The following is a 24,772-nucleotide window of genomic DNA, read 5'->3' as shown; positions in this document are numbered from 1 at the left end:
AATCAATTAAGATGTCCTACCTCTTAGAACGCTATTCCTCTTGGTGATGATCATGCCTCCTCACTCCATCTATCTTCTGCTCCTTCCTTCAAATACATGAAACAAGCAAACAAACAAAAACAACAAACACGATAGCATACAATATTGTATTCATCCTATTTAATAGGTCAAGGAACCTTAAGCCATAAATATGTAAAATAACACTTCATGTAGGAAATCAATCAATAGTTGCATTTATATAAATCAAAAAGAGATTACAACCAATGCCTTAACATTGCTGGTCTCCTCTGATGTATCCAGGTTCCCACACACCTACTAGCATCTCATGGATAGCCCCCAACAATGGAATTTTTAAGGCCTCTTCCCTCTAGTCTCAAACCAAACCAAAACACACTATCCTCCCTCAAACATACACTAGAAAGCTACAAGTTATAGATGTCTTGTTGATCATTAAAACTCACTCCAAACCTAGTTTAGCTTGGGAAAAGAGAGGTTTATATAGCTTGGATGGATGGGGGATGGTTCCTCTCATCATGGGAGAAGGTCTTATCTCTTGAGTTTGTTCCATCCTAATAGGGGAAAGGAGCCCAAACTGACTTCCTCGGCTCCATCCAGCGCAACCATCTACCAGAATTCCATTACGAAGCTTCTAGAGTTGGAAGCTTCGAATCCATATTTAAAAAAATTTCCAAAAGAGGATCGGGTCAACTAGAAAAGGGCTCAGTCGCTCTGTATGGCGCTAGGGCTAGTTTTAATCTCTGCAAAGTGGCACGAGGAGGAAACTAGTTAGTAGCGCCGGTCTTGTGAACTGGGATAAAAGGAAGATTCTTGGGAAATGATACAAAGAGGAATTATTATGCTCATAAAAAGGGACATACTAGGAGTTTCTTCATGATGGGAAATCATCTCGAGTTCACTGTAGAGGTCCTCCATGATCATGGACAAGGAGAAGAGGGAAAGTGACAAAATATTGTGTAACACCCACCACCGATTTTCTTCCACCACACTTGTCATTGGTGATCACATCAAATATCTAATTTTAAGGTTTCGTTATGCTTTTTACTGAAAATGAACAGTTTTATGTTGTAATTCACTCATAGCTTCCACTCCAAACCATCTAGTTCCATCCTAAATTCTCACATATCTTCCCTAGATGTGGAAGAACATCCCTCACCATGTACTACCTCATTTTTCTAGCACACCATTCTCCTTGCACCTACAACTACAAACAATTTTTGCATCGATCGCTCCATTCACTAGGCCAAATAACGCTTGGCAACAAAAACGTCCTTCTGAAGCCAAAAGAAATCAACCTTTGGCTCTGATAACAAATGAAGAAATTTAACTGGAGATAAAAACACCTTTACCAAGAGAATTAATAAATGATATAAAGCAACAACAAGACACACATATATTAGAAAAGCAATATTACCTGGGGAAAGCCCCAACTGTAGGGGAAAACCCAACCCAATCAAATTTCATTACCTTTGGAAAAAATCCTGGCCAACCCGACCAAGTAAGTGTTTACCACTCACCTCCCTTGGCCTTACTTTACAATGAAGTCTTCCCAGTGTTTTATAGGTTCCACTACATGCAATACCATGGGGAGAAAACCATGGGTACAATATACCACGTGCCCAAAACCTCCACTATTAGAATTGGTCAACTTTGACTCTATTCCCGAGTTAGGTTTACCTAACATATCCATTTCCATGCTTGCTGCTATTACTGTTGCACTTCATCATTGTTTATTGTTTCCACTGCTCTTGTACTTCAACTCAACATTCTGTTGCACATTTACTTAGTCATTCTTCCCCACAACACACTCCTACACTTAGTCATATAATGATCTAATCTAAGCTTAGGCTCGTCATAGAGTCACTGTCATCCATCACACAATCATAAGCCATAAGTCACTATCATCCATAATAGTCAAACACCTCTGTCAAATATCAATGTAAAGGATACAATAAGCATGTACAAAGGACAATTTGTATCACTTTCAACTATGATAATCACAAAATCACTTCCACATAAGATCATTGTCATTGTCACAAATTCATTTCATCATGTAGTAGAACTCAATGCTCTCCTCAAACACTTTTGTCTTCTTTTTGTTGTAATACTCTCTTCTGATCATCAGGACAACTCCCTTTTGTGCTAGAAACATTAACTCATACATCACCACCATCAACGCTTTACAACACTATTGTAGTGATGCTTGAGGGTGCTTCAACCACTTCTCTATTTACTGATGCTTATCTATTTTATACCTTTGCTACAATGGTATGCCTGAGATGTCTATCACTGCCACTTACAACTTATTTCAATGAGTATATCAAGAGGGAGACATATCCCTCATATTAAAAGGCATTTAAGATATAACCTTTACCACTATTTAAGATTTCAACAATTTACTTCAAGAGATTACAACCAAACTTTACTTCTTGAATGAAATCATTGTCTAGGGCATAGAATTGTATTGGATCCTAGACCATGGGAGATCCTATCCATAATAAGTATCTCAGACCAAGAATCATGTGAAGTGATGCAAAATAATTTCTACCAACAAGGAATAAAATAGTGTCTCAAATATCAATTCTAAAACAATAATGAGTGCCCTGCAGATGCATAGGTTTTGCAAATATTTGATACCATCGAACTGTCCTCATATCTATATCAAGGTATAGGGCCAAAATACATGCCTTCAACTTAGGATAAACAACCTCATATTTGTTAGAGTCCAACTCTAACCCGTTTATTTATTTAATAATCCCACGGGGCCTAGTCATAGTCATAGTTAGTTAGTTGAGTCAATAAATCTCATGAGAAGTTATCCACATTAATAATAGTTGTAAGTGGTTGACCCACATTATAGAAAAGGGACCACAATTAGTTATAAACATGTCATAGTTAATAAATAAAGTGGTTAACCCATATTATGGAAGGACCACTAGTAGTTAGGGTTTTCGATGTCATAAAGCTATAAATAGTCTTAGAAAACAAGGGAATAATCATCGAGCCTTATTGTGATTGAGTTATGCTTTTTTAGAGGCTTCCCCCTTGAAAAGGCAAGTGAACATTGTATTTTGCTTCTAAATAATAAAATATCTTTGAAACTTGTCTCAATTCTTGTGATATTTCTATGTTTTTGGGCTATATTGTTTTGTATTGCTGGAATTCTAGTTTTCTCTCAAGTTAAGTGCATAACAAGTGGTATCATATAAATTTCCAGGCCCAGTTATATGTCTAATTTTCATGAATTTTTTTTATGCTAGAGATGTGTTCCAACATCTTTAAGCCATGAGATTTGTCATTCAACACATAAACCTGCGAATTTTGGGAAGCATGCACAAAAGAACTACAAGAGGTGGTCACGCTTGTTGGACTCTCTTGTAACCCCTGTGAGTACCCATTCGAGTAGTAGTGGATTAGATAGAACTACGCATGGACTGCAATTTCATGTACCCTTGGGTATATCAGAAGCCCTCCTAGGGTAACCCGAAACCTAATCTTATATAAGCCATTGGTCGTCTCGCTGCTATAGTACACTAAGAATAACAATAGGGGAGATTACTCGTATGTACAATAGGTAGTCAGGCAGTACAACTAAGTGTACAGTCGATCCTCCTTAGTTAGTGCCCTGAAATATTGGATCGAGTATTATTATTGGACCCTTGCATATATTGCGTTTTGTAGCACCTGACTCTCCTTTGAGACCATAGTTCCCTCTGCTATCTGAAGATCGACCCCTACCTTTTCATCAACATCAAATACAATAGTTAGGTTTGGCTATCGTTGTTTAGATAAGATCTAGCAGTTTGGTTTTTTTTGTCAATTTACAGATTATATTCAGTAGTTGGGGTTTTTCACAATGCAGATAAAACTCTTTGTGTAGTGATGGTTTCCACTACCATAATCCATATCAGATTTCCGCAACACATTCTGTAGTACCAAGACCTTGGGGTATCTGTTACTGCTATCTAGGACCATTTTTTGTGGGATATTTGACAGTATCGAGCATTCTTGAATTGTGCCACTGTTGCATTGATCAACTGGGAGTAAAAATCCTTTTGGAGTGGAAAAAAAACTCCTTTCGGAGTGAAAAAAAAAAAGAGAAGAAAAATAAGAATAAAAATGTTTTGGGCCATCACGGGATGCTTGCAAGAGACCTAGCCCATATGATTCAGGACAACGAGTTGGTCACACTAGTACCATTCACCTATAATCCCCAAATTTACATGGAGTCCCAAAATTTTCTCGACACTGCTTGAATTGACCCACATCACTAGACTCCTGATTCATACTACTCTAAAGAAAGATCAAAATTTTACTGGAGCTAGTGTATGTAAGGTACCATGTCTCAAGTTATGGTTGTAGAGAAGGCAATGGAGAGAGTCAAACTCCTTGAGAAAAAATTTGAGACCGTCTAGGCATCCCTTAACCAAATCACTAACGGATTGGATGACCTGAAGAGGTAGCATGAACCCATGAGGGAAGAACCTAGTGTTTATTCACACGTAGAAGGAGAATCAAATTATCACATTAATTTCCATGGAGGTCACCAATATTCAAGCCACCAAACACCCAATATAGAAATGTACAAATTTGATGGCTCTAATTCGTCAATATAGTTGATACTCCAACTATAGCAGATGGGCTAGTTATCTCACTCCATTCCCTAGCCAACATTTCTTCTCCCCGAGCTCTCAAAATTTGAGGTTTTCTTAAATGTCGGCTAGTAGTGGTGTTGATTAACAATGGAAACACACATAATTTTTTCCATAAGAGAGTATTAGAAGCATTTTATTATTTTGTCAAGGTGGTGTCTAAGTTACAAGTTCTTATTACTAATGGGGGGACCATGAAATGTGAAGGATGTTGTAAAAATATTAAGCTTGAAATGGGTGATTACCACCTCGAAACCCACACGTTTGCCATTGAAATGGGCAGTTGTGACATTTTCCTTGGGGTTGAATGAAGCCACACACTGGGCCCTATCACAATGGAATTCCTAGAGTTATATATAAGATTTAAGTAGAAGGACCACATTCATACACTACGGGGACTCCAGAAAGGTGACCCTTCTATTGTCATCTTGCATTGAATGAAGAAGTTTTTAAAAAAGGGCCATCATGGGGTAGTAACACAATTTAATGTCATTCATGCCATTGAATCCACTCCTCCACCCATTCATCATGATATGCAATAGGTATTAAATAGCCACCAATGGGTCTTTGACAAACATAAGGAGCTACCATCCTCTAGAGTGAGAATGATCTTAGCACCTTTCCTTACGGGCACCCAGCCGCTAGATGTACACCCCTATTGATATCCTTTTGCCCAAAAGAATGAAATTGAAAAAATCATCAAGGAAATTCTCAAATTCAGTGATATTCATCCCAACACCAACCCTTTTTCATCTCGAGTGGTCATGATTCTAAATAGAAATTGTGAATGGTGAATGCTTCCAGACATTAGGGCCCTTAACAAGCTCACTATCAAGGACAAATTTCCTATCCCAGTAATGCATGATCTACTTAATGAACTACATGGTGCCAAAAAATTTACCAAGTTGGACCTCTGCTTAGGCTATCACCAAATATGCATGAAGGAAGTTGACATTCCCAAGATAGTATTCCTGAAGAAATTCCTTATAGAATCAAACGGATAATTCAAAATTGTTAAAACACTAGACTTGAATCTACTCTACCAATTGTTGAAACAATTAAACGATCATGAAATAACGAAGCATAAAAAAGAAAGAAATCAATAAAAAACATTACACGATGATTTCTTGGGGAATTCCATAGCTAAAAACCCCTCCTATCTATATATTTCATTAGTAAAAAATATGAGAAGATTACAATGCACTATCTCTATCTATCTCACAACTTCCTAGACAAGCCTAGGAAAATATTTAACCAAATTTTAGCTTTCCCAAGTCCATATTTCCTTGCATTGTTTCCTTTGGAATTATCCCACTATTAATTAGGGAAACCCTTAAGAGGAATTGTACAATCCATCATAGGCCTTCCTCTGACTGCATGCACCACCTATACAATTTGGATGATTATACAACTGATAGTACATTTCCCTTGAACTTCAATATGACCTAGGTAACTCTAATATCTTGCATTCATGAGTTATTTGTGGTTGATTTATTAGTGAACTGGTTGAATAGTGATGATGCACCCCACTACTAGACGTCCTACTAGTTCCTCCATCAGTTAGAGCTAGTTTAACTCAATTAAATTGAATTAATTAATTACAACTCAAAATAAACTCAATCAAGGCTCCTATAAATTAGGAGACACTCTACATGACTCAAGTTCGACCATCAACTCGAATTAACTGGACTAACTAAGTCAAACTAACTTAGTTAACCTGTACAAGTTGTCATGAGATGTAGAATTACAATTTTATCCTAATTTAATTCAAGGGAAAATTAAATTAGGATTTTTCTTATTGAAATTTTCAACACTCCCTCTCAACAAGAAAAGGATTATCAGATACCCCAATATTGCCTCTATGGATCTCAAATTTTCCTCTTGAAAGTGCCTTGTTAAATATATCTACATGGTGTTCCTCTTTAGGAATGTACTCTCTCACCATGATATTCCTATCCACACAATCTCATAGATGGTGGTACCAGATGTCGATATGCTTGGACCAATCATGAAAATTTGGATTCTTAGAGATTTTGATACAAATATGATTTTCACAATAAATGATTGTAGGATCTAGCTTCTGACCAAATAAACCAACAAATATATTCCTCTTCCAGATAGCCTCACAAGTTGCTTGACTAGCAGCCATGTACTCTACTTCTATTAAACTGACTGCAACTGATCTATGCTTCATATTGTACCAGGGAACTACTAATGACCCAATGTTGAAGATTCCCTCTGATGTTCTCTTCTTACCTGATGGAATCTATGCCCAATGTGCATCTGTGAAGCCTTGAAACTTCACTCCCTTTGTCCGCCTATACCAAAGACCAAACTAAGGGGTGCCTCTGAGGTATCTCAACACATGATTTTCTACCTTTGAATAGAGTTTTGTTGGCTTAACAATTGTTGGTTAACTACATAACACATGTTCGGTCATGTGTTCACCAAGTACATAAGTGAACCCACAAGCTGCCTGTAAATGGTAGTTTCCACTGCTTTGCCTAAAGTAGCATCTTCCTTCCTTCAATTACCTGCTAGAGGAGTCTCCATGGGTTTGATTCTCTCCATGTGAAACATATTCAGTATCTTTTTACAATACTTTTCCTCAAAGACAAATAGTTCCCCATCTCCTTTTCAAATTTCCAAACGAAGGAAATAGTGCATGAGCCCCATGTCTCTCATCCAAAATTCTCTTGCTAAATACTCTTTGAAATATTTTATGAGCTTCTCATAACCTATTAGAATTAAATCACCAACATATAACACTGTAATCAGCAATTTACCTTCAACAAGAATATGGTAAAGATTCGCGTCTACTTCACTTTTGGTGAAGCCCAACCTGGTGAAATAGTTGTTGATCATGGTGTACTAGTACATGGTGCTTATTTCAATCCAAAGAGTTCTTGCCTAAGTCTACATACATGTGACTCTCTATTAAGGTCTCAAATCCCTCTGGATTCTCTATGTACACCTCTTCCTCAATCACTTCATTGAGGAAGGTTTTCTTCATATCCATCTAGCATATCTTCCATCACATCTACACTAAAAGTGCTAAAATAGATCTAATTGAATAATACCTTGCTACTAGTGAAAATGTCTCCCCCTAATCAATTCCCTCCACCTAATAGAACCCCTTTTCCACAATGTTGGCCTTATGTTTCTCGACACTCCTATCTGCTGCTTGCTTCACCTTGTAGATCCACCTAGATCCTACCACTGATTTGTTCTATGGTCTTGGGACAACTTCCCAAACATTGTTTCTGATAATGGATTCATACTCGTATACCATGGCATCAAGTCATACTTGTGGTTAAATTTCTTCCTCGACTGAGGATGGCTCAGTATCTACACTCTCTCTCATTAGAGCCCTGTAGCCAGTGTACTGATCTAGTGACCTCCTATGCCTTCACTATGATGTGGGTTCTCCCACATTCTCTCTAGCATCATGCATCAGTTTGTGAGCCTCTCATGTGTTCTTCCTTCCATCTCTAGATGTCTCTGCACGAGTGGGTTCTTCCACTCTCTGCTCCTCTACTTGTGCCTTCTCCACAACATCCTAAGGTTCTTCCTTTGGAGCTAAAATCTCCTCAACTCCATGTAATTGAAGCTCCCTCTCAAGGTAACATATCATGGACTTCTCTTTATCAAACTTCACATCTCTATGAATGAATGTCATCTTTTGAGAAGGCATATACACCCGATAGTTGTCATGTGTATCAATGTACCCCACAAATAAGCCCAATTTTTCTGTCGGTTCAAGATTTTTCCTTGCGTCCTTGGAAACATGACAGTAAACTGATGAACCAAATTTTTTTGAAGTGTGCCACATCTGGTTTCTTACCTTAAATATCTTCTTCTAGTGTACTCATTTCAAGAATCCAATGAGAACTCCTATTATGTACATATACAACTATGTCGCATGCTTTCGTCGACAAGTGCAACAATATGCCTTGATCATGTAATGTCACCTGTGCATCTCTGACAATGCTTCTATTATTAATTTTTGCAACCCCATTTTGTTATAGGTTATGGGGTGTTATTAACTCCCATCGAATGCCTTCTGATACACATAAGTTCTTGCATTCATTAGACACATATTATCCATTGTTATCGCATATGAGAGCCTTCACTTTCCTACCTGTGTCTTTGTCAACAAGTGCTTTAAATTGAAAAAAAATGAGATCGCCTGGTCTTTCTTTTGCATGAATAATATCTATCACTTACATGAGAAATCATCTACAAATATCACATAATACTTGTGCTTAGTTGTGGAGGTTTTTGAGAATGGTCCACACACATCTGAGTGGACTCTTTCAAGGATTGCTTGCACTCGACTGTCCTTATCATGAAAGGTGGATTTTGTGTGCTTCCCCAATGTACACCCTTTGCATGTATATCACTTCTCTATTTCACCCTTGGGAAGTCCTGTAGAAATTTGTTGTATGATCATCAAAGCTCCATTGTGTAGATGACCCAATATTTTGTACCATAAATTAGTGATGTCTTGTGTAACAACCCTAGTGAAAATTCCATGTAAAAATATATAAATACCACGGATTATGGGACATGTATTCCAAACTGAATGGTGGGTAGGACATCCTAGTGGGTTTTCAATTGGTTGTTTATGGTTAAGGAAATTGGCAAAGGTAAAGGCAAAGGCATTAAAGAGGCAAAAAGGTGTTTTGGCACATTTATTTATGAAAATAATGGAAATTAGGAGAAAAGGAACGTGAAAGGTCACATTTTGCATGTGAGGAGGAAATTGAAGGAAAATAATGGAAAATGAAGAAAATAGAGGCCTCATTAATAAAAAGGCTTATGAGGATCAGTGGGAAAGACTTGGTCAGTTCAGTTTTGGAGCTCTCTCATTATTCTCTCTCTCTCTCTCATACTCTTGGTTACTTAGAGTTTTCTTGGAGCACTCTTGGAGGGTGTGGCATACTTGGATTCTTGGGGCAAGAAGGCAAAGGAAGAGTAGGAAAGCACAAGAAGGCATAGGCATCGGCAACTAGATTAGATTTTCTTGCAGGTACCGAGTTTCATGTATGATTTCTTCACTATTTTTGGCATGTATGGCACATGTGTGTGGTTTCTTGGTTATGATCTATCATTGGCATGGAGGATTGCCTGGATCGACAGTGGATTGCCTAGTCTTTCCTTTTCCTGGATAACCATGGTGATTGTGGGTTTACTTTCATTGTTTGTTTTGGTTAGTTCTCATGTTTCCTTAGCTTGGGTTGAGTTACTAGTCCTAGAAGCCCTGTAACAGCTTGGGTTGAGTTACTATTTCTAGGAGCCCTGGTTGGAAAAACGCTCTGGAAGCCCTTGGTGGGTTGAGTTACTAATCATAGAAGCCTTCGTTGGACAAACGCTTTGGAAGCCCTGTATAAGCTATGGGTTGAGTTACCAGTCTTAGAAGCCTTGGTTGGACAAACACTCTGGAATCCTTGGAAGGCTTGGATGGAGACCAATATGATGATGTTTTTTGGTGATGTCCAACCATGAGGTGGAGCCAATGTTTGATGGGTTGAGGTGGGTGGCCTCTGGAAGCCTTGGATGAGTTTTGATTGATGTGTTCTATGAGATCCTTCATTCATGCTTGGAATATGGCATGGGGGTTATTGGTTGAAGAGATACTTGGCTTAGCCAATCTATGGTTGGGTGGAATGTGGTAGTCCCATCTTCGGTTGGTTCATTGCATTTATCAACGAAAAAATTCATTCCCTTGATTTTCATGTGCAAAAGCACTGATGTATATATCGATTTTGATGGCTAATGTGTTTATTGTATTTTTCTTCCTATTATGTTGTTTACATGCACATTTACCCCGGAGGTTGTTACATAGTGGTATCAGAGCATGGTTCAAACACTTGGACTAGATGGGCTCTATCATAGCTAAAATGAAGAACAAAGGTTAATTTTTAGACCTTCCTCTCATATCTGTTATAACTTTTCTTATGTGGAATATTAGACATCTAAAATTTGTCCATACTGAAGGTAAATCCCACTGATAATGTGGTAAAAATTTCATATATTGGTTCACAATACTTTAGGAATTATGACCTAAGGAAGATGACCTTCCTGAATGCACCTTTGAACATGTCATGTTGGCATTTCTGCAATAACGTTTCTTCTGTAGGCTTTTAGAAGCTGAAAAATTATCCACATTGAAGGGAAATAACAATGATTATGTGGTAGAAATTTCATATATTGGGTAGCAATGCAATATTTTAGGAGATATGAGTAGAGGAGTCGAGCCTTCTGAATGCTCCTAAAATCAAGTCTCAAAAAGGTCACACTGACATTTTTGTTATAACTTTTATTCTGGGCACTCTCGAGAGCTGAAATATTTTCCACAATGAGGGGAAATCTCACTTATATTGTGATAAAAAATTCAAACATTAATTCTCTATATTTTAGGATATATGTCCAGTGGAAGTCGAGCTTTCTAGATACTCCTAGAATCGTGCACCAAATAGGATTGTGGTGGTATTTTTGTTATAACTTTTCATCTAGGCAATCTCAGAAGTTGAAACTTGAACCATAGTCAGGGAAAATACCACTGATCATATGGTTCAATTTCCATAACTTTTACTACTACATTTTAGGGTATACGCATTGAATCATTTGCTATATTAGTTTGCATGCAAAGTGTTTGATGAAATGCTTAAATGGTTCAATGCATACAAATTGTTTAATAAAATGCCCCAATAAGTATTTTGTTTGTGGCTAGGGATAGTATTGATTTGTAATAGTATTTATGTAGTTGATATATTCTTCCTTGTAGGCAAATAGTTTTCTATACTAGTTTGCATGTAAACTGTTTGAAGAAATGCTTACATGCAAATGTAATAGTATAGTAGTTGTTTGAAGAAAATGTAAAAGTATGGTAATTGTTTGAAGAAAATGTTATTTTTTTTAGATTGGATAGTATTGTAGTATGATAATATGGATGTAGCTGATCTATTCTTATTTGCATGCAAATAATTTCAAGAGTTGCATGTAAGGAATTTGAAAGGTTGCATGCAAAGAATTTGAAAAGTTGCATGTAAGGAAATGGAAAAGTGGCATGTTTTTAGTTATTATGTTACAAGTGGAATAAGTGAAATTTTTTAACTTAATCTCATGAAAATATATGGGAAAAAAAATCAATTTATTTCAACTGTGGTTAAATTTAGTAGAGATTTGGAGATCCTATTTCCATAATTGGACATTGGAGATCGGGCCATTATAGTAGCTTCCTCCTTCTACCTTAGTGTGGACCATGGATAGTAAGGGGGTATGCTTATAGGTTGTTTGAATGATTGATTAAATGCGTGATATGTGTTTGTTCTTATAAAATTGTATGAAGGAATGATCTTGTTTTAATACAGTTGTACTAACTCAATATGTGTTGAGACAATTGATATGAACTTGCATGCAAGTGGGTCCTAGTTTTAGTATTATAAATATGATTGTGAGTTGATTGCCGACTATGGCATGATTGTTAGTATTTTTGAAAGCTGATTTCAAATTAATAGACGTGATGTATTGATTTTTGGAACATGTAACTGACTATGTATGAATTATATGTCACTTACAGGTTGATTTCATGATACCTACTTACATCCTTGTATGTTAGATTACATTTTTGAATATTTTGATTACGTGTATTAGTCTTGTAGGTTGATTACAAGAATTCATCACTTATGTTCGACTACATGTGTTTATGCATAGGTGTAGTTGATTTGGCATTGCTTATTCATACTGTTGGTTGCATGTGGCAATGTGTATAATGGAGTAATGGTTGTTGTTATGCATGTATGGTCATGGCTATGGTTATGCATGAATAGTAGGTCAAACATGCCTTGTGAGGTCATGGTATGCAATTTAGGTCATCATGATGCTATTGGTTGTTATGATGCTAATGTGTTGGCTAAGATAGAGAAGGAGATGCAAATTGTCATAATGAGGTTGCAGCATTGGACTTTGGGGTAAGAGTAGATCGTCATATAGGTATTTGTATGCTCGACATGCAGGTATGTAAGTTAATGATTTTATATGCATTAGGTTTATATACATTATGTTTATGTACATATCTTTTGATTTTATGGTTACATTCATGATAGATGTTGGTTGATTAGTGTAGTTATATCCACATGTGTCAGATAGTCAAGAATGATAGTAACCTGTAGTTGTATGCATTGCTATTGTTGTTTTATATTAGATAACCTGGTGATTATGTTGCATGTTTTTGATGAGTATGATATATAGATTATTGTTGTTATATGCTATTAACTTGATGATTAGGGTAATTTCATTGAGATATTGATGTTATAATTTGGATTGGTCATATGTGTGATGGTTATGTTCATTTCATTGAAGATCTTGATGTTATATGTATTGTGCTAACTTGGTTTGACCTATGCAGATGGTTATGGTTGTGATATTTAGGTATGAATCAACATATTTGTGAGATGGTGTCATACTAATCTAGATTGACTTTTCATATGTGTGAATGATAATTGTGTATGAGTTTACGATGTGAACATGTTAGATATTTTTATGGATATCATGATCTTATGAGTGCTTGAGTTGACATGTTGTAAAGTTATACCTTGCTAACTAGATTGATTATGTAGACAAGATAGCCTCCCCTGAGATATATTAAGGTATCAGTTTCTTATGTCATATATTTGGTGCTTGACTGTTGATTATGTCATCTAGTTTATTTATTTAACATGGTATGAATGTTTGATGAATTGCATAATATGAATATGTGTTCAAATGATTTTGTTTTAAGATGATTGTACTAACATGTATGAGTTGAGATAGTTTATATGTAATTGAATGCAGTTGATAGTTGTAGCATTATGTCTAATGACTATGGATTATGACATGATTGTCTGTAAAAGTTGATTTCAAATTAATAGATATGATTGTCTTCATATTTTGAACATGTGGTTGACATGTGTGAGTATGATGCAGGGAGTTGCATGGCAAGAGAGGTTTCCATGAAATCTTGAAGAAGGATCAGGTTGATCCTTCCTTGGGAACCATGGGGATTGAGTCATGGTGTTTCTTGTTTTTATTGTGCTTTTGGTCTTTTATGAATTGTTGAGCTTGATTTGTGGCTTTGTTTATGTCTATTGTATGGTCATACTACTTTTTTTGCAGAGTCATATTATTATTGGTTTTTATGGTCTTCTTCTTGTTTGTTTCTTGTCTTGCCTTTTATGTTTTCAGTCTTGGGAACTGGTTGGGAAAGAGGAAAGTTGATGGAAATTGGGAGAGATGTGTGGTACCCAACCGATGATATAAGACCCAGGTGAAGCTCTATGCATGAGTAAGAGCAGCGGAAGGTAAGACTATGATTATCAGATTAGATTGGTTTAGTCCATTGGTGTAAATGGACAATGGTAGTATAGTCATGAGAAAGGTAACCAGAAAAGGTAAAGTAAATGGACCAAAGGTGGCATATTATTTGGATATGTTGGGAATTGTTTCTCTCAATGCTTGTGCATAAATAAGAAATTTCTCTTAACCTAGACCTTATGTTATCTGGTAATTATTTTATGATCATGATTATGTTGAATTTTATATATGTATATATGTATGTCATTGTCTGACAGGATCACGATTGTTTTATTCTAACATTTATATATGTATGTATGTATTCATGTATCTATGTTACTATCTAACAGGGTTGTCAGGGATCATTCTTATGGAGGAATGATTGCTTATGCAAGAGAACAACATGAAGAGGTTCCTGGTCTTACGAGGAACCAATTGGGAAGAACAGTCACGACAAAAGACGAGGCCATTATGATGTGGATATGATTTGATATTGTATACTTGTATTATGCCTATATCTATGTTTTAACATGTAATGTTGAAGGATACATCAGCAAAGTGAAAGCAGTGTGGTTTGCGGCATGCCAGGATAAGCATGGATGAGATACCAGAAGCAAGGTTTCTTGGTAAGGATAGTGTGGTTTTGGATGTGTGGTACTGTTGTTGAGCATACATTATGTATGTTGTACATGTTGCATCTATGATGTGTGCACTTGTGGTGTTGTGTATACATAACATGTGTACATGTTATTTATGCAATGCTATGTACAAGATGGTACAAATAGGGTTGTGTGAATATTGCATATGGGGTGTTGTATACATATTGTATTGTCTTCATGATGTATATCCAGTGTGTGTGCATATGGTGCTCTGTGCATGTTGGATATGCAGTGATGTGTACAGATAATGCTATGTACATGTTGGGAATGCAATGCTATGTACAAGTGGTGTTGCATGCATGTTGTACATGTGGTGCTATGTACATATGGTGTGGTGTGCATGATTGTACAAGTGGTGTTGTGTACATTTTATACAAGTGGCGCTGTGTGTAGGTGGTGTTGTGTACATGTCTTGCATGTGGTGTTGTGTACATGTGGTGTCATTTACATGTCGTGCTTGTGGTACTCTGTACATGTGGTATTTTGTACATGTTGTACAAGTGGTGTGGTGCACATGTCGTAGTGTGTACATGTTGTGTAGGTGGGATTGTGTACATGTGAAGTTGTGCACACGTTGTGTGGTGGAGTCTGCCAGTGGTATTGTGTACATGTTGTACATATGGTACCAGTGCACGTGTGGTATTGTGTGCATGTCATACATGATGTGTTGAGGGAATGTGGTATTATGTATGTGCATCATGTAGTCATTGCATTGTGGCATGTGTACTCATTATGTTGTACTCTATGTAGGCACATGTATTGGGTGGTATTGCACATTGGGTATAGATGGATGCATTATATTGTATACACTAGGTGTAGGTGTATGTGTTGTATGTTAGGAGTATATGCATGTATTACATGGTGTGATATGCCATGTGGTTGTATGTGTGTGATGCACACTATGTGTCTATGCACCTAGTAGAGGAGAAGGCACTGGGTGTTTGCTGGGTGTGGCAACTGATATGGTGTCTATACAAAAGAACAAAGGCAGAAGTAAGGATCGATGAAGGATATGTATCGATATTGTATTTTAGTTTTATTATGCATTTGACTTATGATTCTGGTCTATGATGATTACATGTAATCTATGATTCATATTTATGATGGTTACATGTGATTTATGATTTTTATGGTTGTGTTTTGAGCTAACCTAATGTGATATTTTTATACATGTTGATTTGGTCAAATATGCTAGTTTGACTTGTTGTGACAGGAAGCGAACATGATTGCAATTGTACCTTATTAACAAGCTACCAATGAGGTATGATGTGAATTTATTTCAATTTATTTTAAATCTAATGGAATTTATGTGCTTGGTACAAGAATGCATGAACATGCCCAGTTGGGTAGTTGAAATCAACTACAAGAATTAGCAGCCTGATATGGTGGTTTGGTGGTTGCTTATGGTGGTTTGGTAGTTGCTTTATGGTGGTTTAGTATTTGATTTATGTTGGTTTAGTATATACTTTGTGGTGATTGATATATGATTTACGATGGTTGATATATGCTTTATGATGATTTGATATGTGCTTTATGTTGGTTGATACATGCTATATGATGTTTTGATAAATGCCTTATGATGTTTTGATATATGCTATATGATGATTAGTGTATGATTGATATATGTTTGGTATATGATTTGGCATATGTTTTAATATATATATTTTGATGATGTTGTTATATGTACACCCGTGTATGGATGTAAATATTGTAACGAGCTATGTTATAAAGCTCCACTATGCGGTATGGGTGTAATGTTATTATGCTATCATGTGGTTATGTTATCATAATGTTATGATGTCATATGATTTTTCTTCAACAGAATGATCATTTCAAATACCGTAATCAGTTGTGTTATAAAGCTCCACTATGCGGTATGGTTTTTATCTGGTCACGTTGTCATGATGTTTTTCTTTTGAGTGGGTCATTCATTGTAGATACTGCAATGAGCTGTGTTCTAAAGCTCCATGGGTAGTATATTTTTCTTTCAGAAGTCATGTTGGTTATAGGTGTCATTGAACACTGAGGATGGTGTTCCCCCAATGGGGAGGGTTCTGTAACAGCCTCAGTGAAATTCCATGTAAAATATATATAAATACCACAGATGGTGGGGCACATATTCCAAGCTGAATGGTGGGTAGGACATCCTAGTGGGTGTTCATTTGGTTGTTTATGGTTAAGGAAATTGGAAAAGGCAATCGCTAAGGCATTAAAGAGGCAAAAAGGTATTTTGGCACATTTATTTATGAAAATAATGGAAATTAGGAGAAAAGGAAGGGGAAAGGTCACATTTTTCTTGTGAGGAGGAAATTGAAGGAAAATAATAGAAAATGAAGAAAATAGAGGCCTCATTAATAAAAAGGCTTATGGAGATCAGTGCGAAAGACTTGATCAGTTCATTTTTGTATCTCTCTCATTATTCTCTCTCTCTCTCATACTCTTGGTTACTTAGAGTTTTCTTGGAGCACTCTTGGAGGGTGTGGCATACTTGGATTTTTGAAGCAAGAAGGAAAAGGAAGATATGGAAAGTGCAAGTAGGCATCGGCAGCGGCAGCTACATTACATTTTCTTGCAGGTACCAAAATGCATGTATGATTTATTCACTAGTTTTGGCATGCATGGCACATGCATGTGGTTTCTTGGTTAGGATTTGTCATTGGCATGGAGGATTTCCTGGATCAACATTGGATTGCCTAACCTTGCCATTTCCTGGATAGCCATGGTGATTGTGGGTTTACTTTCATTATTTTGTTTTGATTAGTTCTCATGTTTCCTTAGCTTGGGTTGAGTTACTAGTTCTAGAAGCCATGGTTGAACAAACACTCTCAAAGCCCTGTAACATCTTGGGTTGAGTTACTAGTCCTAGAAGTCCTAGTTGGAAAAACACTCTGAAAGCCTTTGGTGGGTTGATTTACTAGTCCTGGAAGCCTTGGTTGGACAAATGCTCTGGAATCCCTGTATAAGTTTCGGGTTGAGTTACTAGTTTTGGAAGCCTTGGTTGGACAAACAATCTGGAAGACCTGGAAGGCTTGGATGGAGACCAATATGATGATGGTTTTTAGTGATGTTTGACCATGAGGTGGAATCATTATTTGATTGGTTGAGGTGGGTGGCCTTTAGAATCCCTAGATGTGTTTTGATTGATGTGTTCTATGAGATCCCACATTCATGCTTGGAATATGGCACAGGGATGATTGGCTAAAGAGAGGCTTGGCTCAGCCAATCTATGGTTGGGTGGAACGTGTTAGTCCCATCTCTGGTTGGCTCATTGCATTTAGTAACGAAAAAATTCATTCCCTTGATTTTCATGTGAAAAAGTACTGATGTATATATGGATTTTGATGGCTGATCTATTTATTGTATTTTTGTTCCTATTATGTTGTTTATATGCACATTTACCTCGGAGGTTGTTACATCTTGGCTCTGCACTTTCTCTCCTTTTGTGCTCAAAGAAGCATAGTCTTCTACATCCAATTTGTAGAGGTTCTTCACATGAACCTGATCCACTTCACTTGTGCCATGGCTGTGTGATGAAGGAAATCCTTTCCTTTGATAAATATCACATCCTAGCAATGGTCTTCAAAAATAGCATTTAAAACTAAGTTATTCTTTAGACCTGGAACATATATGACATCTTTTAATATGGGAGGAGAACCAAACTCCCTCTGAAAAGTAACGGTATCGATGTTGGTCATGCTATACCTTTCATCACTCCCATCCTGATGTGCATCGTGGGGTCCTTCTCCTTTAAGTCACTGAAAAACTCTTTGTTTTTGGTCATATGGAATGAGGCTCCATTAATGATATACCACACACTACCCATTACCGATGTCACCATCAAAGCAATGAGGGTGAAATCCAACTCTAAATATGAAGCAAGTGCTTCACCTTTCACTCCTCCTTAGGGATTCTTGCCAGCCTTCTTGTGCAGACACTGCGTGGCATAGTGTCCCATCTCATGACAGTGAAAACATTTAATCTTCAACAAGTCCTTATTATTTTCTGCCTCACTATAATATGATTTGGAATGGGATGTCTTACCTTTCCCTTTCTTTTCCTTTCCAGCCAAGGCACAATTCTCCTCCTCATCACACTTAGATGAGGTTCCATCTCTGGTGTTCTACCTTATCTCTTCTTCCACCAAGTCAAACCAAAAACACTCCAACTCTGGTAGCTTCTCCATCCCATTTACCAAATCCTGGTAGCTATGCTAGCTCTTGGGAAGGCATAAAAGTTCTGGGTTTACTAGATCATCCTTAGCAATTGTAACACGAACACTCCTAAGATCATACCAACATTGGGTGACCATGGTCAGTACTTTGGTATTGCGTCACCCTTTTCCATCTTGATATTGCGAAGATTATACTTCAGTTCCATATTCCCATGGTCATTTTTGTTCTGAAACAATTTTGTTAAGGACTTCCACATTGCATATGGAGTCTACTTCGCGTCGAGGTTCGAGACAATATGATCTCAAATTCCTTCTAGTATGATCCTCCTCGATATTTCCACACATTTCTTCCAGTACGCCAGATCTTGAACATCAGTTGTTGGAGGCTTAGGAATTTCATTGTCCATGAATTCCTTCAGGTAGTTATCATCCAACACTACCTCCATCCTATCCTTCCAAGGTACGAAGTTTGAGCTGACCTCACTGGCATACTTAAGTCTCAATCCATAGAACGACATCCTACTAACCCTGAAGAAATATACTGCAAATTTGATTCACCTGCAAAGAAAAACTCATATTCTTCTCTTCTATTGTGATTCCCACTTTGACACCATATTTAATTTCCTTATAGATTCAAACAACTAATTATAATTTTCTAAAACAATGGACTTGAATCTATGCTACCAACTGCGGAAATAATTAAATGATCGCAAAATCATGAAGCATAAAATAGAAAGAATTCAATCAACACATTACACAATGATTTCCTATGGAATGCCACAGCTAAAACCCCTCCTATCTGTATATTCCATTAGTCAGAAAATATGAGAAGATTGTAATGCTTTTCTCATTCCCGTGCAACCTTTGCACTGTCTCTATCCATCTCACAAATTCCTACACAATCCTAAGCCAATACTTAACCAAATTTTGGCTTTCTCAAGTGCCTATTTCCTTACGTTGTTTCCTTGGGAATTATCCCCCTATTAATTAGGAAAATCATCAATAGGAATTGCAAAATCCATCATAGGCCTTCCTCTAACTATATGCACCACATATATAATTTGGATGATTATACAACTAATAGAACAATGCCTTTGAACTCCAATCTAAACTAGGTAACTCTCGTATCTTGCATGCATAAGTTATTTATGGCTGGTTTATCAGTTAACTAGTTGAACATTGATGATGCACCCCACTACTAGACCTCCTACTAGTTCCTCGATCAGTTAGAACTAGTTTAGTTAAATTTAACTCAGTTAAACTGAATTAATTAATTACAGCTCAAAATAAACTCAACTAGGGATCATATAAAGTAGGAGACACTCTACATGACTCAAGTTAGACCCCCAACTCGAATTAACTATAAATATGCCAAACTAATTTAGTTAACTCGTACAAGTTGTCATGAGATGTGGAATTACAATTTTCTCCTAATTTAATTCAAGGGAAAATTAAAATAGTATTTTTCTTGTTGCAATTTTCAACACTTCCAAACTCATGAAGGCCATTATGAATTCCTGGTCATGCCATTTGGTCTCTATAATGCCCTACGTACTTTTTAGTGCATCATGAACCATCTTTTGAAACCATATCTTAGAAAATTCTTCCTAGTCTTTTTTTATGACATTCTCATCTACATAATAACATGGGACTCTCACCTTCAACATGTTGAATAGGTATTGTAACTACTCCAAGATCATAAACTATTTGCTAAATTATCCGATTGTTCCTTTTTTATGGAATAAGTAGAGTTTTTGTGACACATTTTGGGTCATGAATGAGTGAGGGTTCATCTGAAAAAGATTCATGCAATGTAAGATTGGCCCCAACCAAAAAAAATTGAACAGTTTGAGGGGATTCTTGAGTCTCACAGGCTGCTATTGTAAATTTGTCTGCAATTATGGATGCATTTCCCAACCCCTCACTAATATTCTCAAGAAAAAATCATTTATTTGGATTTACGTAGCTCAACAGGCCTTTGTGGCTCTCAAATAGGACATGTGCTCCACTCCAGTATTGGCCCTACCAGAATTTACAAAACCTTTTGTGATTGAATGTGATGCTTCAGGTACGGGAATTGGCGTAATATTAATGTAGGAAGGTATACGATTAAATTTCATGAGTCAAAAACTTAGTGACAAGAATCTAGGTCAATCTACATATGGGAAAGAAATGATGACCATCTTACATGCAGTAGACACTTGGCGACCATACTTATTGGGGCTTCATTTCCCAATCCACACTAACCATCATAACCTAAAATAATTCCTCAAGCAACACCTCTCATCACCACAACAAAATAAATGGCTCACAAAAATGTTGGGATATGATGATGAGATAATTTACAAGAAGGCGCATTACAATGTAGTAGTTGATGCCTTATCGCGCCAATTTGAGGATGAGGGCGCCCTTTTATTCCTCTCTTTACCCATACCAGATTGGATTGAAAAAGACCATCATGAATGGTTCTCCCACGTATCTATGTCCCAACTCATTAATAGATTAAGAGCAGATCCTAATTCCATAGAAGACTACTCTTGGAAGGATGAATTCCTTCCCTATAAGGATCAGGTAGTGTTATCCCCGACCTCCACCCTCAAAACACGCATCTTGGAAGATATGCACTCCTCTCTAGCTACAAGACATTTAGGATTTGAGAAGACTTATGCATGAGCACACAACTCTTTCTTTTGGACTAACATGAAGAACAACATTCTTACTTTTGAGGTTGAATGTGATGTATTCCAACGCAATAAAGCTAAAACAATCAAGGCACCAAGAACTTTACAACCATTTCCACTCCCTACTTCCATCTAGAAATATGTTTCCATGGATTTCATTACAGGTCTCCCAAAGTTAGGAAATAAATCATTCATCATGGTGGTTGCTGACAGACTTTCCAAATATGCTCATTTTTGCGCTTTACTGCACTCATTTACCCCAACATTAGTCGCACAAGTTTTCATGGACCAAACCTTCAAAATGCATGGCATGCCGACTTTGATTATGTTTGATCAAGACCCCATTTTCACCAAAAAAACTTCGTAGGAACTTTTCAAGCTACAGGGAACGAAACTCCAATTCACTTCAACTCATCATCCTAAAACCAATGGTCAAACAAAAGCAGTCAACAAATGTTTTGAGACATATCTGTGATGCTTCACTTCAAAACAAGAGCATCAATGGGTACAGTTGTTACCTTTAGCTAAATGGTGGTATAATACTAACTATCATGAAGCCACCAAGATGATTCCATGTGAGGTAATATAAGGCTAGCTCCCACCTTCACCAGCTTCTTATATCCCTAGATGTTCCAAAGTATAGGTAATTAACCAACTCCTACAAAATTGTGCCATCATGATCACCCATATCAAAGATAATCTACATCGAGATGAGAATAGAATGAAGTAATAGGTTGATCAACATCACTCAGAGTGGTCATTTCAAGTAGGTGCCCAGGTGTTCTTGCTACTCCAACCTTATAAGCAGGTCTCTATCAAATAAAATGGCTGCCAGAAATTAGCACCAAAATTGTGTTACCCTTATCAGTTACTTTAGCGTATAGGAGCATTCGCTTATAAACTAGCCCTATCGAGTACTTCGAAAATTCACCCAGTTTTCCATGTAATTCCTATCTCAAGAAAGTTTTGTGAAATAGTTGGAGATTTTTAACAAGTCTACCAAAATTAGATGAGGAAGGTTCACTTTGGACCCAACCTAAACAGGTCCTCGATACTCACGAAAGGCATCTCTGTAACCACATGATCAAGATGCAACATGGGAACCAACCACTATTATTTAGCATTTTTTGCAGCTTTATCCTTGAGGACAAGGTTGTTTTTGATGGTGGAGGGCATGTTAGGGTTCAACCCTAACCCCTTTATTTATGTAATAAGCCCAAGGGGCCTGTTCAAAGTCATAGTTAGTTATTTGAGTCAATAAAGCACGTAAGCAGTTATTCACATTAATAATAATTGTAAGTGGTTGACCCACATTACTGAAACAGGACCACAATTAGTTATGAATGAGCCATAGTTAATAAATAAAGTGGTTAACGTGTATTATGCAAGGGACCACTAGTAGTTAGGGTTTTGGATGTCATAAAGCTATGAATAGTCTTAGATAGGAAGGGAAGAATCATCGAGTCTTATTGTAATTTATTTCTTCTCTGTTGGAGGTTTCCCCCTCTAAAAGGCAAGTGAAAATTGTATTTTTCTTCTAAATAATAAAATATATTTGTGGCATGTCTCAATTCATGTGATATTTCTGTGTGTTTCATATTTTTTTGCATTCTGGTTTTCTTACAGGTCAAGTGCATAATAATATTTGTGCTCAAATAACTTTCTAGATCGTGATGTAATATCAAACTAAATGTGCCCATTGATTAGAGCCAAGTCATGTGCCTCAGAGTCTATGGTTTACCAACAAGGTCTACTTTTAAAAGAAGGTTAGATGTATCATCATATCCTTTAGAGAAATACTTTTTGTATATTAAGATGGGATTAATGGTTCATGTAGTACATGAATGCAAGCACTATAATGGTAAAGAAAATACCCTATTTCCATAGATCATACATAGTTTTTATTTGAGTGTGATTCTTAAAAACCTTTACCATAGTATGTAAATCCGATCCCAAGTGTCGAGACTGAATTGGTCACAAAAGTGTACTGAGATTTGAGTTCCCTTACCATAGTCCACAAGAAATTTAATTTAAGAGATCGGTTAATAGTTGGATGCCTTAAACACTTCACAAAATTTCATATTGAAGATGCATGAGTCTACTTGCTCTAGGCTAGAAGATTCCCAAAATTTTGTTTAGACAAAATGCTCCACCAATCGGCAAATGCTCAATATGCCAAGTTACCTTGCAATCAAGTCACAAGAAAATGGAGAAGATTGGTGATTTTAAACTAGCAACTTAGGTAAGCCTCAAAAACTATGTGAACAAACCACCTGGCCTAGTTTAAGTGAGTCTACATGAATGCAAAAATTGTGCCTCAAAACTCCACAATTAGTGTTGAAGTTGCTTTAGAAAATTTTCTCTTTCCATAGAGAGAATATGCCTCATATTAAGCTCGATTTATGCCCTAGATCAGTTCTTGAAACATTGTTTCATTTCAGTCAATGTGAGTCCAAACTTGTGCCTTAGGGTCTGTGTAGTTTCCAAGAATAAGTAATATTTGTTATGACCTTTTAAAATAAGATGATTCAATGGCCATAGTGGTTCAAATCCGAGCAAAAGCCATTTTAAAATAGAGACAATAAAACACTTAATAGATTTTCATCTCAAATGTTTCCATAAGTTGGTCAAAGATCTGCCTGTAAGGAGGGCCAAAATTTATAGGAGGAGAATGTGTTGACTAATTTAGGGTAGCAGTTGGACTTGACTATTCATTCTATGTAATAAAACCTCAACAAATCCCAGAACCAATAAACAATAAGCCAAAAAACCCTATATAGTCCAAAAAACCTTCGAATGTTAGGTCACAGATGTATCTTACCTCATATGTGTTCAATACAAGTCCTCCTTATTAGGCAACAAGTCATTAGGGTAATTTTGAGGTCTAAAATGGGCCTCTTAAGAAAAATGTACAACCAAAATAAACTATATAAGAACTAATAGGATTTAAGATGATGATTTCAACAATCCAGAATGGTTAACTATTTTTGGAGTAAAAAAGTAAAAAGATTAAAACATAATAAAATAGTAAAACTACTTTTTCAACTCTGATTTTCAACTTATCTCCTTAAGGTGTTACTCAAATTTGGGGTGGGAATTCTCATTTGATGAAAAATTTAATTCCTCATCCAAAGAGTACCCTATTGCATACTTTTGATGGACCCTACCACATGAAAAATGAGAAATACATGAAAAAACGTGATTGCAATGTCCATAAAAGGTATGCAACATGGGTACTCCTTGGATGAAGAATCA

The sequence above is a fragment of the Pinus tabuliformis genome, chromosome X (genome assembly GCF_031772625.1).
Source record: "Pinus tabuliformis cultivar Carrire ecotype Pingquan chromosome X, CPIR1, whole genome shotgun sequence".
NCBI classification, from domain to species: Eukaryota; Viridiplantae; Streptophyta; class Pinopsida; order Pinales; family Pinaceae; genus Pinus; species Pinus tabuliformis.
The sequence above is the reverse complement of the archived record's forward strand: the minus strand, read 5'-3'. Positions refer to the sequence as shown.